The following is a 14,882-nucleotide window of genomic DNA, read 5'->3' on the forward strand; positions in this document are numbered from 1 at the left end:
GAGAAGTTATGGAACAATTATAAGTAACTTGCTTATCCAAAATGAAACAGACAGGTGGGCTTAAGCTTCTTATAGCTCTTTACATCTTTTCAAAGAGAAATGAAATCTTTTGTGCTCCTTTGGGATGTAAAGAGACTTTATATTAACTCAGGTATGTATATAATATTCATCTTAACTGTAAAGTCAATTTTGATTAAAGTTAAAGTTAATAACGAAACATAAAAATAAATTTTTTGAGAAAAAACTATGACGTAGACATCCGCTATAAAAGGATTTTTGAAAATACAACCCCTAAGGGGGTAAAATAGGGGTTTGAAATTTGTGTAGTCTACGCGGACGAAGTTACGGGAGTAAGCTAGTAATAGCTATGAAAAAAAGAAATAAGACGGAAAGAAAAAAGTATCTAAGCGCCCTGTTACTAACAATCTTCGTGGTATAATCACTAATCCATCACGAGTTTACTGATTAAAAAAGTAAAGCTATTTCTTAGCCCAATTACACTTTCCATAAATATTAATAACGTTTTCCACACAACATGCGCGTAAAGGGAGATGCCAGACAGGTTTTTGATGATGCAAAAACTAGACACGTCAGGCCAGCAATGCTTTCTGGATCAATAACTCCGCATAAAAACTGTTTCGGATCGTTACAAGTCCCAACTAAGGATGCGAGTAGTTTACGATACAATTTAAGCAGCAAATGTTTTTGTCAGTACGTTCTTAAGGATTAATGATCAATTAGATTGTATGACTGACTAATAATAAATTTAAATGAAAACTGAGTAGTAATAAAAGAAATCAACAGGGAATAATAAATTAAGCATATATATAAACACCTAAGTACATAGTATGCCTAATTGTCTATTGTAATTGTTAAGAAAATGAAAAATGAGATTTTTAAGAAGATTGAAACAGAAGACTGTAAATTCGGTAATTTAAAGTTAAACAAGCTTATTTCGTTGATGAGAATGCAAAAACTTTTGAATTTTATAAGCGTTTGTTGTGAATTCTTCGTAAAATTTAATTTTCAATATCAGGCAAGTATTTCTTTTTTATATAATTTCAATTTAACTTTATCTAATAAAATGTTTTTACGATTCAGGGAGTCCAATTGTGTAATATGGCAGTTTAAAAATTTGAAATTTTTTAAATGTTGCTACCTAGAAATTTATTGAGAGCCGGTAAAGTTTCTAGTGATTTAAAATGATTAGACAACTAACTTGTCAAATACGGGATAAGATTTAGATAAATATAAGTAGGTTGAAAATATTGAAATAGTAAAATATTAGAATAGTATTAGAAATCACGTCATGCATTGCCAGTATTATGGTGGCAGCCCCCTGCCAGACATCTTTGAAGTTTAACAGTTTATTTTCACGTAAGATTTTTTACAGTTTTATTACCTGTTATCTCTCAAAGCCATTATATGATCCAAACAAACGTTCCTCCCAGTGTTGTGAACAATACGCAGAGAAACTTTCAGCTTTTATAGAATAAGGAAGGTCTGGCACGCGCTGGTCCTCTCTTTATTAATACTCTCTTGAGGTAGGAAGAATCTATATATACATCTATATATCTGTGATAGACTCGTATAGTCGTGAATACAAAGGGGACCAAAGAAGATCATAATGTAAATTACCCATTTGAAAACCGCATCTTCACATCCAGTGTAGATTATAATTGATTTCTAATTCCTATTATCAATTTGAATGGTATTGGGGAGATAAGCCTCCAAAACTCGAAGTTATGTTGATTTACTCGCTCCACCGTCCAATTGCTTCCATATTCAATTAATCATTGTTTAATACACCGGACGAATCAGTCAAACAGTTTCTGTTGGTTCAGCTCATCATTTCAGCAACAAAAGCAATTACTTGGCCATAGTTTTTGCTTCATTATCAAGTTTCCGGCTCGAACAAAACACTCATCATTATCAGTAATTACAAGTTTTACGACAAAAACTTGTACTTACAGACAAGACAATAATAATATGTTTTCTTTTCTTCAAAATTCAAGTTTTGATTAAATTCTTCCTAGGATTTTGTTGTTTTACGTAGATTCATCATTATCAGATAAAAAATTTGAGAGGATGGATATTTATTATCATTAATTAACACTTACTAGCAATTTTCCGAAACTTAGGCTTACATTGTTATAATTTAAATGAATATCCAGATTATTTAAATCTTTTAATTTCTAGCTAAGATTCTTTATAATGAAATGTCAGTGTGCTTTATATTCTTATTTGTTTAAGTTTAAATGTTAAGTAGGTGCCTTCCCATAATCGTAAAATAAATAATTTCAGTAGCAACTTTGAACCGGCTTTTTCGCTTCGCAATTTTGCAGGTGAGCAACATTTTAGCCAAAATATTACCAACTTGTGTTTTACGTCATTCCTATCACGCAAACTTGTTAAGCATTTTAATGTTAGATACATTTTTAATATTTTAAAGACAGTTTTTGCAATTCTTTCTTTTTGAATTGGATGCGTTATTTTATTTCCTTCATTTTATCTGTTAAAATCATCTTCTTATTTATTCTTTCTCCTGACTGCTGTACCACCTAAAAAACGTGTATTCGCAATAGTAAATTATAATTATGATTATGATCTTTTCTATAATTTATTTTCATGATACTCAAATCAATGAAACAAACAGATTAAATCCGTATAATTTTTTTACCGACTTAAGAGAGTAAACTGAATAATCAAATAAAAATGAAAAAGAAATCCTTCCTGTTAAATCACATTGAACTGAAATTTTCTCGACACTTATTAAGTTTGGGACCCGCGAATGCCTTAATATTTGCCGACCAAACTTTCAGGATCATCAATGAATATTCTAATATTTTATTTTAGACCAGAAAACATTTGATAAAAAGGAAAACTTTTAAACTCTTAAAATTAAAATCTAAAATAGAAAATCATAAAGCACTCACTGTTTATTGTAGAGTCCACGAAAAATCCGTAAAACCACCAAGCTTTATCGATTCAGTACAAGAAATAAATACACTATGAAGATTTCAGCAAACACGCCCGAGGATATTCATACACAACAATGAATTGTCACACATTAACATAACATACTATGACAAGGAAAACGTTTTGTCTTCTCGAGGAAATAATGGAATGGAAAACGGAGGATGTACCGTAGATATGGATACGTAAATTTTCGCGGGAAATGTGCTGTACTATAACACGTTCCACCCACGACGCTGCCGGCAAGCAACTAAAGACCAAAAAGCGGATTCACCTGCAATGCGTGCGCTGATCGGTTCTGTCCGTGAAGGACGGCGATATTTATTTATATCGATGCGCGAAAGAGAACAATGTAGACACACGTGCTCGAACCCCCCTCGAGGGTAAAGCCGGTTTCAGGAAAGGGGCGCGTTATTGTAAAGCTGCGAATAAAAAGTGCGTACACTGTGTTGCAATTTTTAGGGGCGCTTTTTCAGTATTTTTCTATTATTCTGAAAATTATTATTTTATAATCAAATCAAATCAGTTCCAAAATCTAAAATTAGAAAAAGTTTGTGGTTTACTACTTCAAAGTTATTATCGATTAATAAAACCTTAATAATTGAAGAACCATAAGCTTTTATCTAGTAAATATTTATGACATTATTTTAGACATGGCAATAAGTTGTAGAGTCAATGAAATCCTCAAATTTTTTTTTTTGAGTTTTTAGGTTTGGTTAATAATAAAATTATATGAGTTGAGCTATTTGGGTAGCATTATATTATTCTGCATATCTTTTTTATTTTCAACTACATATTCTCGGATTTGCAGGTTCCTCCTTTCACTAAGACGGCTCGTGAAATAGAGCGTGGGTTGCGGGAGGGTGAGTGATCCAGAGTCTATCGTCCGGAAAGAAACCAGTCCTCGAGTAGGGAGGCGCACCTTCGTGTTCCTGGTGCGCCTCAGACGGTGTGTATAGGGACTATATTGGTCCCCTGAGGTGGGTCCTCAATAGGCGCCGCTGGCTGGGTTGCGCGAACGTGTTTGGCCCCGTAGCCCAGCCACCAGGCGATGCGTGGAACATCGAGGGTTTTAGTCAGTAAGAGTCCGACATAACCTCCGTGCCTCCCCGGGTGCGGTGGTATCCATGAGGAGATCCCTACGGACAAAAGGGTGAGTGATCCAACGTCGCTGTTACCCTTCCGCAACCCGCACCCTATTCAATCAAGCCATCTCAGCGGTAGTGTACCACCACAGAAACCGCAAGCTAAGCTGATTCCTAACTCCGTGTAAACATTATAAAAAATCCCACTGTTTAACTGTTCTAAATATTATATTGCAAAGGTGCTCACATTAAATGCAACGCAGTGTTGTATATTATGAAGCTACGGACAATGGATTTAGTTTATGGCTTTTGTGGGCGTTGGAAATTCGACGAAGCATTTAACCGTTTTATCATTAATGAGTTGTTGTATTTTAGTGTGTCATCATAATAATAAAACGTGTAGGTATTTAAGTTATAAATACATTCATAGTAAAATCTGTAATATAGTTTCAGCCCGTCCTACTGCTGGGATACGATAAATTAGAGCTTCGACCCGAACTGAGACCTCACTGTATTCCATGATTCCTGATTGTTTTATAATGTTAACAGCGCCATCTATTAACATTATTGATCAACCCATCGCCAGCTCACTACAGAGCACGGGTCTCCTCTCAGAGTGAGAAGGGTTTTGGCCATAGTCTACCACGCTGGGCCATGTGCGGACTGCGGATTGGTGGACTTCACACACCTTTGAGAACATTATGGAGAACTCTCAGGCATGCAGGTTTCCTCACGATGTTTTCCTTCACCGTTAAAGCGAGTGATATTTAATTTCCTTAAAACACACATAACTCCGAAAAGTTAGAGGTTCGTGCCTGGGATCGAACCCCCGACCTCCAACTAGAAGGCGGACGTCCTAACCACTAGGCTATCACAGCTTCTAAGTATAACAGACAAACAAATTAATCATTACAGCTTAACAGGATCTGGCGTCATAAAAACCTTTATACCATCGTCACGATATATGAATTGTTAAAGATCTTTGATACACGATTTTTCCGACTAATACCTATTTTCTCATGACTTTGGTCTAGTCATGTCTTTATAATAAAACAACCATACCAACTGACAATCCATGCTAATATTATAAATGCGAATAGGCTACTTATCCCGGAAAATCAAAGAATTCCCACGGGATTTTTGAAAAACCTAAATCCACGCGGACGAAGTCGCGGGCATCAGCTAGTAAATTATATAAATATCAAGTGCAAAACAAAAATGATAACATCACCATCAAGAAAACGTTTTTTAATTCACAGGCTTGAATTAACGAGTTTCATCGGAACCGCACAAATGGTGTGAAAAAAGAAAAGCTCGAAGGAAAATAACGGAGAGAGAAATTAGATATATGAAGAAACACATTACGGGAAAATTAGGGGAAAAATATCCAGGAAATTTTCCGTAGAAAGTTTGCGCAGATGCTCAAGATGCGGACATTTGATTTCAAACTACTAACATTCTGTCATCCTGCCTTCCACCTCAGGAAAGTCCAAAAGTAATTTGTGGGTATGGGTATTACCTTTGATAATAAAATCCCGCAAACTATTTTGGACTTACCTTTGCACAAGTTTAAAAAAATCTATTAAAAATATGCTCCTGAAAAAAGCATATTACACAATTGACGATTATCTAAATGATAAAAGAGCGTGGATTTGACCTGCAGCTCGTTCCAGCAACGCACAAGACTGCAAATACTATTTTATACATTGCATAATCTTGTACCTATATCAAATATTTGAAAAGAGCAACCGCCAAGTTTCTTGCTGGTTCTTCTCGGTAGGAAAGGCATTCCGAACCAGTGGTAGATGCATCCGACTATTCGTAAGTAAGTACTTGTAAAAGTTTATTCGAATAAAAAAGATTTTTATTTTATTTTTATTTATCCATTCAGCTATTCACCGCAGTGTTTCCATTTTTACGAATTTTGCCCTATTTTAGGGCGAAACAGCTACCTAATATTAGATTTAGGGTATTTTGGAGTAGCACTGTTTTTTAATACACATTCAATCATATTATGTTTTCCACTTTTACGGATTTCGCTCCAATTATTAGGTATGCTTTAGGACATTTTTATAATGACAGGTATTTAGGGCCTTGGTTGGTGTCTCAAAATGGTTAACTGTCAACACCCATTGAGATTTTTGGCTCTGTCATTTGTATGGTATTACGTGACAGAGAGGGCTTCTTTCCGCGGCAGTAGGTACCTAATCCTGTATTAAATGTTTTTTCCTTTAACGATAATGCTTAGGTACTATAAACATCATATGTAAGCAAGTACTACTTACAGTATATAATTACTAGATGATGCCCGCGACTTCGTCCGCGTGGATGGAAAAAGTAGCCTATGTCCTTTCCCGGGATGCAAGCTATCTCTGTACCAAATTTTGTCAAAATCGGTTGAACGGTTGAGCCGTGAAAAGCTAGCAGACAGACAGACAGACAGACACACTTATAATATTAGTATGGATTAATGGCCAATAAAGCGAAATACGCAAATAGCATATAATAATAATATTAATCGCATGAGGTGATAAAACTATAATAATAATTATAACAGTTCACGAGTATAACCAACGATCCTGTTTAGATAATGCGGTTAATAAAACAAACTTAACCGCGCCTTGCATAGTAGCACAGTGTAACAAACATACAGTAGGCGAGTGTCTAACAAAATATATTAACGTGGCATCATTGTTAAAGAATTTCAAATACGATAGTCTACCCTGCAAATTGCAACGACTATCCAACCTAATTTTTGTTATGATAATTAATTTGGATTATCAAAGGTCCGTTTCTTACAAGAATTTATGTAAAAAATTGGAATAAAAGTAGTAGTGGGCATAATGGTGTATTTGAACAAATGATTATACTTATAATTTTAAGTTTTCATTTCTGTTGGCAGTCTTCACTGACTGCAATTTTTTTATTTCTACTGTTGTGGAGTGCGACCGTTTTCCCACAAACCTCGCCGCGTCGCGTTGATGAGAATAATAATTTATTTCCTAACTGTATGATTGTTACACGGTGCATGTAATGGCTAATGATGCAACATCAATGAACCATTGTATTGATGACCTAATAAAATCGAATACGAGTACTTAAATACACGTACGTCTTCGTCCGCGTGCATGTATAAGGTGTGTTGGGGTAAGATCATAAATGGGGGAAGACCGTATTTGTTAAATATATTCCGAATAAGTACTTATTTTCTAATCTGGCAACGAAGCGTGGAACGCCATTTTGTATTGCCCCACGTCCCAGTCCATGTTGGTCGTTCCGGTCGACGCGGACGCATCGCGCGTGAGTTATGCACGTTATACTGGAAGTGTCGTCTTATAGGGTAATAGGACGTATAAGAACGGATATTTTATTTCTATGAACTCTGTGTTCTATGCCACAATGGCGATTTTAGAAGGTAGACCGATCTTTAGCCATGAACGTCCGATTTTTCCCAAGGTTTTAAAATTTTGTTCATATTTTAAACACCCGATAAACAGTAGTTGTTTCATTTATAACTACATGGAACACATTCTATTTGTAGCTTATTTATTAAAAATCAATTTTCACTATAATTTATTATGCTAACTATTGTAACTTTTGTGCAAAATAAATTTGGCCAACATCTTCCAAACACAACGAAAAACTGTCCGAACTTACCCCAACGCACCTTACTATATACCTACTAGGTATAATCTCCAAGTATAGAGAATAGAGTTTAGCGAAAACAAAACAGGATAACCCTATGTCTTGTGTAATGTGTTTGATAATGTTGTACTTACTACTTCTTTCGTATAAATTTCAAATCGTATTAATTATCATTATCATGATCAACCCCCATCGTCAGCCCACTACTGAGCACAGGTGTCCTCTCGGAATAAGAAGGGTAGAAAATCGTATTAATACATAACATTGTAATATTATTATTTTGTGGTAGTATGCTGTAGAGATTAGCTTCAAGAGCTTTTTTAAAAAGAAGTACATAAAAAAAATTGAAGAAAACGGATTCGGAACCTATTCCCTAGTCGGAACCGTGGCCTAGTGGTCAAGGCATCGGGCGCGAACCCAGACGATGCAGGTTCGATTCCTGCCGGTTACGCAATTTTTGATATGTATTTAAAATTATTAAGGATGTTTTAGTTCAAGGAGGTTTCGTTGAAATAAAGCGACCGCACGCGATAAAAACTTCTTATCTGTACGGATACATTTTGTAAAACATATATTAGCTGCGAACTGCGAAGGTGAGGGTCAAGGACGGTCTACCATTGTTCTCACTTCGCAGACATGACGTGACTTTTCCATTAACTTCGCCAGTCAAGGCTCTCTGTTTCTAATGAATATTAACTGAAAATCATAAAACAGAGTTTTGTGTTAGTTGTTCGGTAGGTAGGTACAGAAGCAGTCGCCAATCCTCTTCCATATAATCCTCCATCCACCGCCTTGTTCACCAGGGGTGGTGATCTTAGATAGGTTAGGTATGCATCAATGAAACGGAGGTATTTTAAATAAATCACTTTACTTTGTACTTCTATTAACACAATATTAGGTATACCTATTCTATATTACTTAGTAGGAAGCACGATTTCCGTATTTTTTTAGTATTCCCAATTGTTATTTTATCTCTCACCACCACTGACTGATTATATAATGCTCACCACCACAGATATGTCCAGATTTGCAACAAGCGTGGCCCCCTCAGTCCCTCTCGCTCAAGCAGATTTTCTAACTTGTGAAATGTCATTCCTTCTACACTTCACGTTGTTTGTCAAATACTCACGTACAAATACATTTTGACAAACAAAAAAAAGTGGCCACGGTGATAAGGACAAAACATAATCATTTTGTCACGTTCTAACAAGAGCTTAAATGCATTTAGCTATCTCGCTCTAACAGTAAGTGTCACAATAGGGCTACTTCTAACAGTCCTTATTCTGAGCTCACCACTCTACCTTTTCACGTCAAACTTCAACTGCCTCGTGACAGATGACAGCCAATGCTGTGTTGCCAACACTATAATACGCGACAGGTCGAGATGACAATGGGGATATATGGCGGGGGGAGGCCCCGCACACCCGCCCATCACCCGCACTATCTCACAGCGAGGTAGCGCTGTACTTAGCGAGGTACTAGCTGATGCCCGCGACTTCGTCTGCGTGGAATTAGGTTTTTCAAAAATCTCGTGGGAACTCTTAGATTTTCCAGGATAAAAAGTAGTCCTTGTCACTCTCCAGGTCTTTATCTATACCCATGCCAAAAATCACGTCAATTCTTTGCACCGTTGCGACGTGATTGAAGGACAAACCAACAAACCAACAAACAAACACACTTTCGCATTTATAATAAGGGTACTGATAATGCCGTGGTTTTATTTTATTGCTTTTGTTTAAATAACAAAAAATATATACCTACGCCGATTTTATCCAACCTATTTATTAGTAGGTGTCATAAATAATTCCGCTTTATCAGATAGAACATTATGTTATTTCGATATCATATTAAACGTTTAGGGAGCCAACGGATAATAATTATTTATTCCTGAGTACACTTTGTGGTAAATTCGATATTTGGTTCAGATAAGTAACTCCTGATATTACGTCTGCTACAAATATGATCCAAAAACAAACGTATCATCATATTTTATACTACTCTTTTCGAGAGTTACATTTTTGTTACGTTTGCCGTGGAGACCCTAGGGCCATGAGTCTTAATGCAAAAAAAATTACGAGACATTTCATCGCGATTAATAGCAGACTAGTGACAGAAAGGCTGGCTCATTTTTTGCCCAGCGGATCAGCCTGGCTGTCCAGCGCGGAAATGCAGCCAGTATTCTGAGCACCACTCCACGCGGGCATGATTTGTGTAGTAATTAGATAAGGCTAGCTTCAAGTTTTATTGTAATACTAGATGATGATCGCGACTTCGTTCGCGTGAATTTAGGGTTTAACTCTTTAATTTTCCGAGATTAAAAATTAATTAAAGATTAAAGCCTATGTCCTTCCCCGGGATGCAAGCTATCTCTATACCAATTTTCATCAAAATCGGTTAAACGGATGGGCCGTGAAAAGCTAGCAGACAGACAGACAGACGGACAGACAGACAGACGGACAGACACACTTTCGCATTTATAATATTAGTATGGATTTTCAATATGATAGGAATGAAAAATAAACTAAAATAATATAGTTGTAAAAAAAAAGATAACCAAGTAGCAATAAATTATACTTGAAACATCTCTTACAAAGTGGGTCAAAACCTAATTACGTGCATAAAAACTATACAACCCGCTATGTTGATACTATATTTTTTATACCAGTGCACTATTAACAATGCAAGGCCCCATAATTGCTAAAACAATGCCGATTCGATATCGCGAGCGAGAACAATATTCCTTTTAACAGACATTGATATAGAACTCCGAAGATACACATATTGAAATACAAAAATGTAGCTTCGAATTTCAGCAACACTTTCGCTAATTTAAATAGATGATGCCCGCGTTTTAATCCGCATATTTTTGGAAACCTCCAATAAAAGAGGTCACAAAAAAAGTTCGCAGGTTGTGGAAATGTTACACAATTATTTTTGCAATAAAAATGAAATTTATGAACGTAATTTTTTTTATTTTACTCAGATACAAGTTAGCCCTTGACTGCAACCTTAGCTTTTGACGACCTCCCTGGCGCAGTGGTAAGCGCTGTGGTCTTATTAGGGGGAGGTCCCGGGTTCGATTCCTGGCAGGGATTTGGAATTTTATAATTTCTAAGTTTCTGGTCTGGTCTGGTGGGAGGCCTCAGCCGTGGCTAGTTACCACCCTACAGGCAAAGCCGTGCCGCCAAGCGATTTAGCGTTCCGGTACGATGCCGTGTAGAAACCAAAGGTGTATGGGTTTAATAAAAACTGCCATACCACTTCCAGGTTAGCCCCTTCCCACCTTAGACTGCATCGTCACTTACCATCAGGTGAGATTGCAGTCAAGGACTATCTTGTATGTGAATAAAAAAAAAACCTCACCAGGTGATAAGTTATGATACAGTCTGAGATGAAAGCGGGCTAACCTGGAAGGGGTATGACAGTTTTTTTTTTATATAAACCCACGTCCCTTTGGTTTCCACACGGCATCGTACCGGAAAGCTGCCAAGCTATTAGGCGGCTTTAATTAGTATAATTTAATAATGTTATTATTTTTCATTGTAATACAGAGGTAGATGTTATTATAATAGATAGGTAGTTTGTTGTAAATGCTTGTTTGTTGAAAAAATATTTGATTGTTGGTTAGTTCTTCAATCGCGCCGCAACAGTATATCGAGCATATTTGCATGGGTAGGTATAGTTACAAGCTTGGAGTGTGTTATTTAGGCTACGTCTAAACTGAGAAATGAAGGAGTTCCGACGGGATTCTTCCAGACGAACACCTGAATCCACACGCGGACATAGTCCCGGGTACCATCTAATCCAAGTATAAATTAACTAGCTTATGCTTGCGACTTCGTCCGCGTGGACTACACAAATTTCAAACCCCTATTTCACCTCCTTAGGGCTTGAATTTTCATAAATCCTTAGCGGATGCCTACGTCATAATAACTGTCTGCATGCCAAATTTTAGCCCGATCCATCCAGTAGTTTGACTTGAGCTGTGCGTGAGATCAGTCAGTCAGTCAGTCACCTTATCCTTTATATATATTTAGAAATATCATCACTTTAAGAATTAATATAATTTTAGGACGACTTTAGTGTATCTTTGGGCTTAAAATATATCAATGGGTTAAAACAGAAAAATGGGTTTAAGGCAGCTCAGTTCGGTGCTTTCTTCATACAAACGTAGGAGGGAAAATACAACAATATTCGATATTGTACGCACAAAACTAAGAATTATATCGATTTATCTCGTCATTATCTAGGTTCAATGATATCTAAAACATTGAAAAAAATATTGATTTAAAAGTTACGAGCCTCAAAAGATTCCTATTTTAACACTAAATTTATGTCAACTTTGGGCGTAAATAAATAAGATTAGGAATAGGAAAATTCTAAAAAAAATTATCATTAGACATAGTTTATTTATTCATTAGTTGAAATAACTTTACTTTGCAAACCTAAATTCAGTAGTTTTTTCTCAAAAATACTTTTCCCAAACTACTGTTCAACCCTTTTCAAGCGCTAGATTTCGGCTAAAATCATCATGCTTCTCACCCCAAAACATTAGACACCGCGCGGGTGGCGGAGGGAAGGGCCAGCCCAGCGGCGCGCGGCTGCGCGTGTAATATTGTGGTTTCTATGACGACAACTGTTGTTATTAATATGTTTTCAAAAACAAAAGTCGTAATGATTTTATAAAATTAATTTTTATTCAGTGGCTATGCAAATGTGTAGAAGATTGAGCAGAGCAGAGTCAATAAGTCCTTCAAATACTTATTGCATTTTGTACATTGACCTCTGGAATTTGAAATTTGGACACCAATTTTATTCATTGGTTTATTGACCTGACTTTGTTGTTGAGGTCCTAGTAGGGATATCTACTCGTGTGGTCCTAGTACAATAGGTAAGTAACTTTGTTTAGTTATTTATTTTATCTAATTTTAAAAAACCGGCCAAGTGCGAGTTGCTCGCGCACCTAGGGTTCCGTACTCAGGTATTTTTTTGACATTTTGCTCCATAAATCAAAAACTATTATGCATAAAAATAAATAAAAATGTGTTTTAGAATACACACAATACAGTAAAGCCCTTTCATATAATACCCCACTTGGTATACTTATTATACATTGAAAATTGAAAATACGAATTATTTTTTCATTAACACACTTTAATTTTTTTTTGTAAGTTGTAATCACAAATCTATGGTTTTCGGATTTATTCCTTTACTTGTGCTCTAAGACCTACGTACCTACTAAATTTCATGATTCTGGGTCAACGGGAAGTATCCTATAGGTTTGTGTGACAGATACGACACAGACGGAGAGACGGACAGACAGACAGACAACGAAGTGATCCTAAGGGTCCCTTTTTTCCTTATAAAGTACGGAACCCTAAAAAGGTACCTGTATATGTATAATAATATAGGTAGGTAGGTACCTACCTGGTGGTATTTCTTTGTATTTTTAGGGTTCCGTACCTCAGAAGGAAAAAACGGAACCCTCTGTCTGTCTGTCTGTCGGTCCGTCTGTCCGTCCGTCCGTCTGTCCGTCCGTCCGTCCGTCCGTCCGTCCGTCCGTACGTCCGTCAGTCCGTCCGTCCGTCCATGCGTCTGTCGGTCCGTCCATCGGTCCGTCTGCCCGTCCGTCTGTCCGTCTGTTCGTCTGTCGGTCTGTCCGTCTGTCTGTCTGTCCGTCTATCTGTCTGTCTGTCTGTCTGTCCGTCTTACAAATAAAGTACGCAACGCTTCGTACAAATAGTACTTTTTTATTTATTTACTAGCTGACGCCCGCGACTTCGTCCGCGTGGATGTAGGTTTTTAAAAGCCCGTGGGAACTCTTTTATTTTCTGGGATAAAAGAAGGCAGGTCATGCCTGTCGTAGAGGTGATGGCCGTTGGAGCCGGAAAGTTCTTGAGTGGAGACCGCGTAGGTATAAGTAAGCGTAGTGTGGGACGCCTTCCAGCACGATGGACCGACGATATACAGAGGCTGGCGGGAAGTGGCTAGGTGAGGAAGGCTGAGGACCGGGTGTGGTGGCGCTCTTTAGGGAAAGCCTATGTCCAACAGTGGACGACCGCAGGCTGATGATGATGGAAAAAATCACGTTGATCCGTTGCACCCCTCACACGTCCCTATCCGCCTTCTCCACTCCTGTCACGCTGGCGAATAAGTTTGGAATAGAATAGGATTTCGATGGAGTGCGTGGATTTTTGTGAACGGAGTTCAACCATGTAGTCGTGGTTTGGTACAATAGTAAATGGTACAATATTAATTCACCAACACAGTTCCTAAAACCCATAGAATAGGAGTGCAGTACCCTGCAGCATCAGTATTGAAGAGTTGGAACTTAAAGTTCAATAATGGTATATATGTTTGGCATCTACAATATTATCTCACAATCAACAGTGGCTTAGGAGTGCAATACCCAGTACCCTGCATCATCAGGGTTGAAGAGTTGGGATATCGAGTTGAATTATGAAGTCGTTGCTTGGTACCTAAACCAGAGATAGTTTATTCTAAGCGTACCTTTAATATCAATTCAACATCAACTATTCCTAAAACAGCTGATTGAAATCCAAAAGTACAAAAGCTACCCGTGATTATTATGATGATGGTTGAGAAGTTGGCACTTGAAGTTTTAACATGTATGGTTTCTAACAAAAAAGAATGAATGAAATCGGACTACGCGTTAATGAATTACAGCTCAGTATACATTTTAACTTTCAACCCCTCTCCTAAGGGAACCATGCTGAATTTCGGGATAAAAAGTATCCTATATCCTATATCCTTATAGTATGACGTCAAATCGTACCAAGTTTCATTGGAATCCATTCAGTAGTTTCAGCGTGATGCGCGGCCGTGATACAGACAGACAGACAGACAGACAGACAAAAATGAAAAAAATTCCAGTTTTGGGTTCAGTATCGATTATAGAGTGCCCTCGAAAAAAAAATTTCAAAATATCTTCAATGTACAGAATTTCACCTGTTACAGTTTTATTATAAGTAATAAAATAATAATAATAATATTGATTCAGATACAAGTTAGCCCTTGACTGCAATCTCACCTGGTGGTAGGTGACGATACAGTCTTGCTTACGACTATTTCGGATCGGAAATTCTTGGATTCAGGTTAAATGCAGTGCAAAAAGAGAGATCATTAGGATTCCGTACCTCAAAAGGAAAAAGGAAC

At 37.1% G+C, this 14,882-nt stretch overlaps 1 protein-coding gene across 3 annotated transcripts in view; it reads right to left on the reverse strand.

The window, feature by feature from the left end:
* LOC117996993 (pseudouridylate synthase RPUSD2-like) overlaps positions 1–14,882 on the reverse strand; it is a 471,791-nt gene that overhangs the window by 232,779 nt on the left and 224,130 nt on the right. Inside the window, exon 1 of one of the 3 annotated variants that reach the window (XM_034985167.2) lies at positions 2,937–3,241. The exons of the other annotated variants lie outside the window; for them this stretch is intronic. The gene's annotated coding sequence lies outside the window, so the exon portion shown is untranslated. Of the gene's footprint in view, positions 1–2,936; positions 3,242–14,882 lie in introns of those variants that run through there. 3 annotated transcript variants of the gene reach the window in all.

Source organism: Maniola hyperantus, chromosome 1 (genome assembly GCF_902806685.2).
Source record: "Maniola hyperantus chromosome 1, iAphHyp1.2, whole genome shotgun sequence".
Lineage (NCBI taxonomy): Eukaryota > Metazoa > Arthropoda > Insecta > Lepidoptera > Nymphalidae > Maniola > Maniola hyperantus.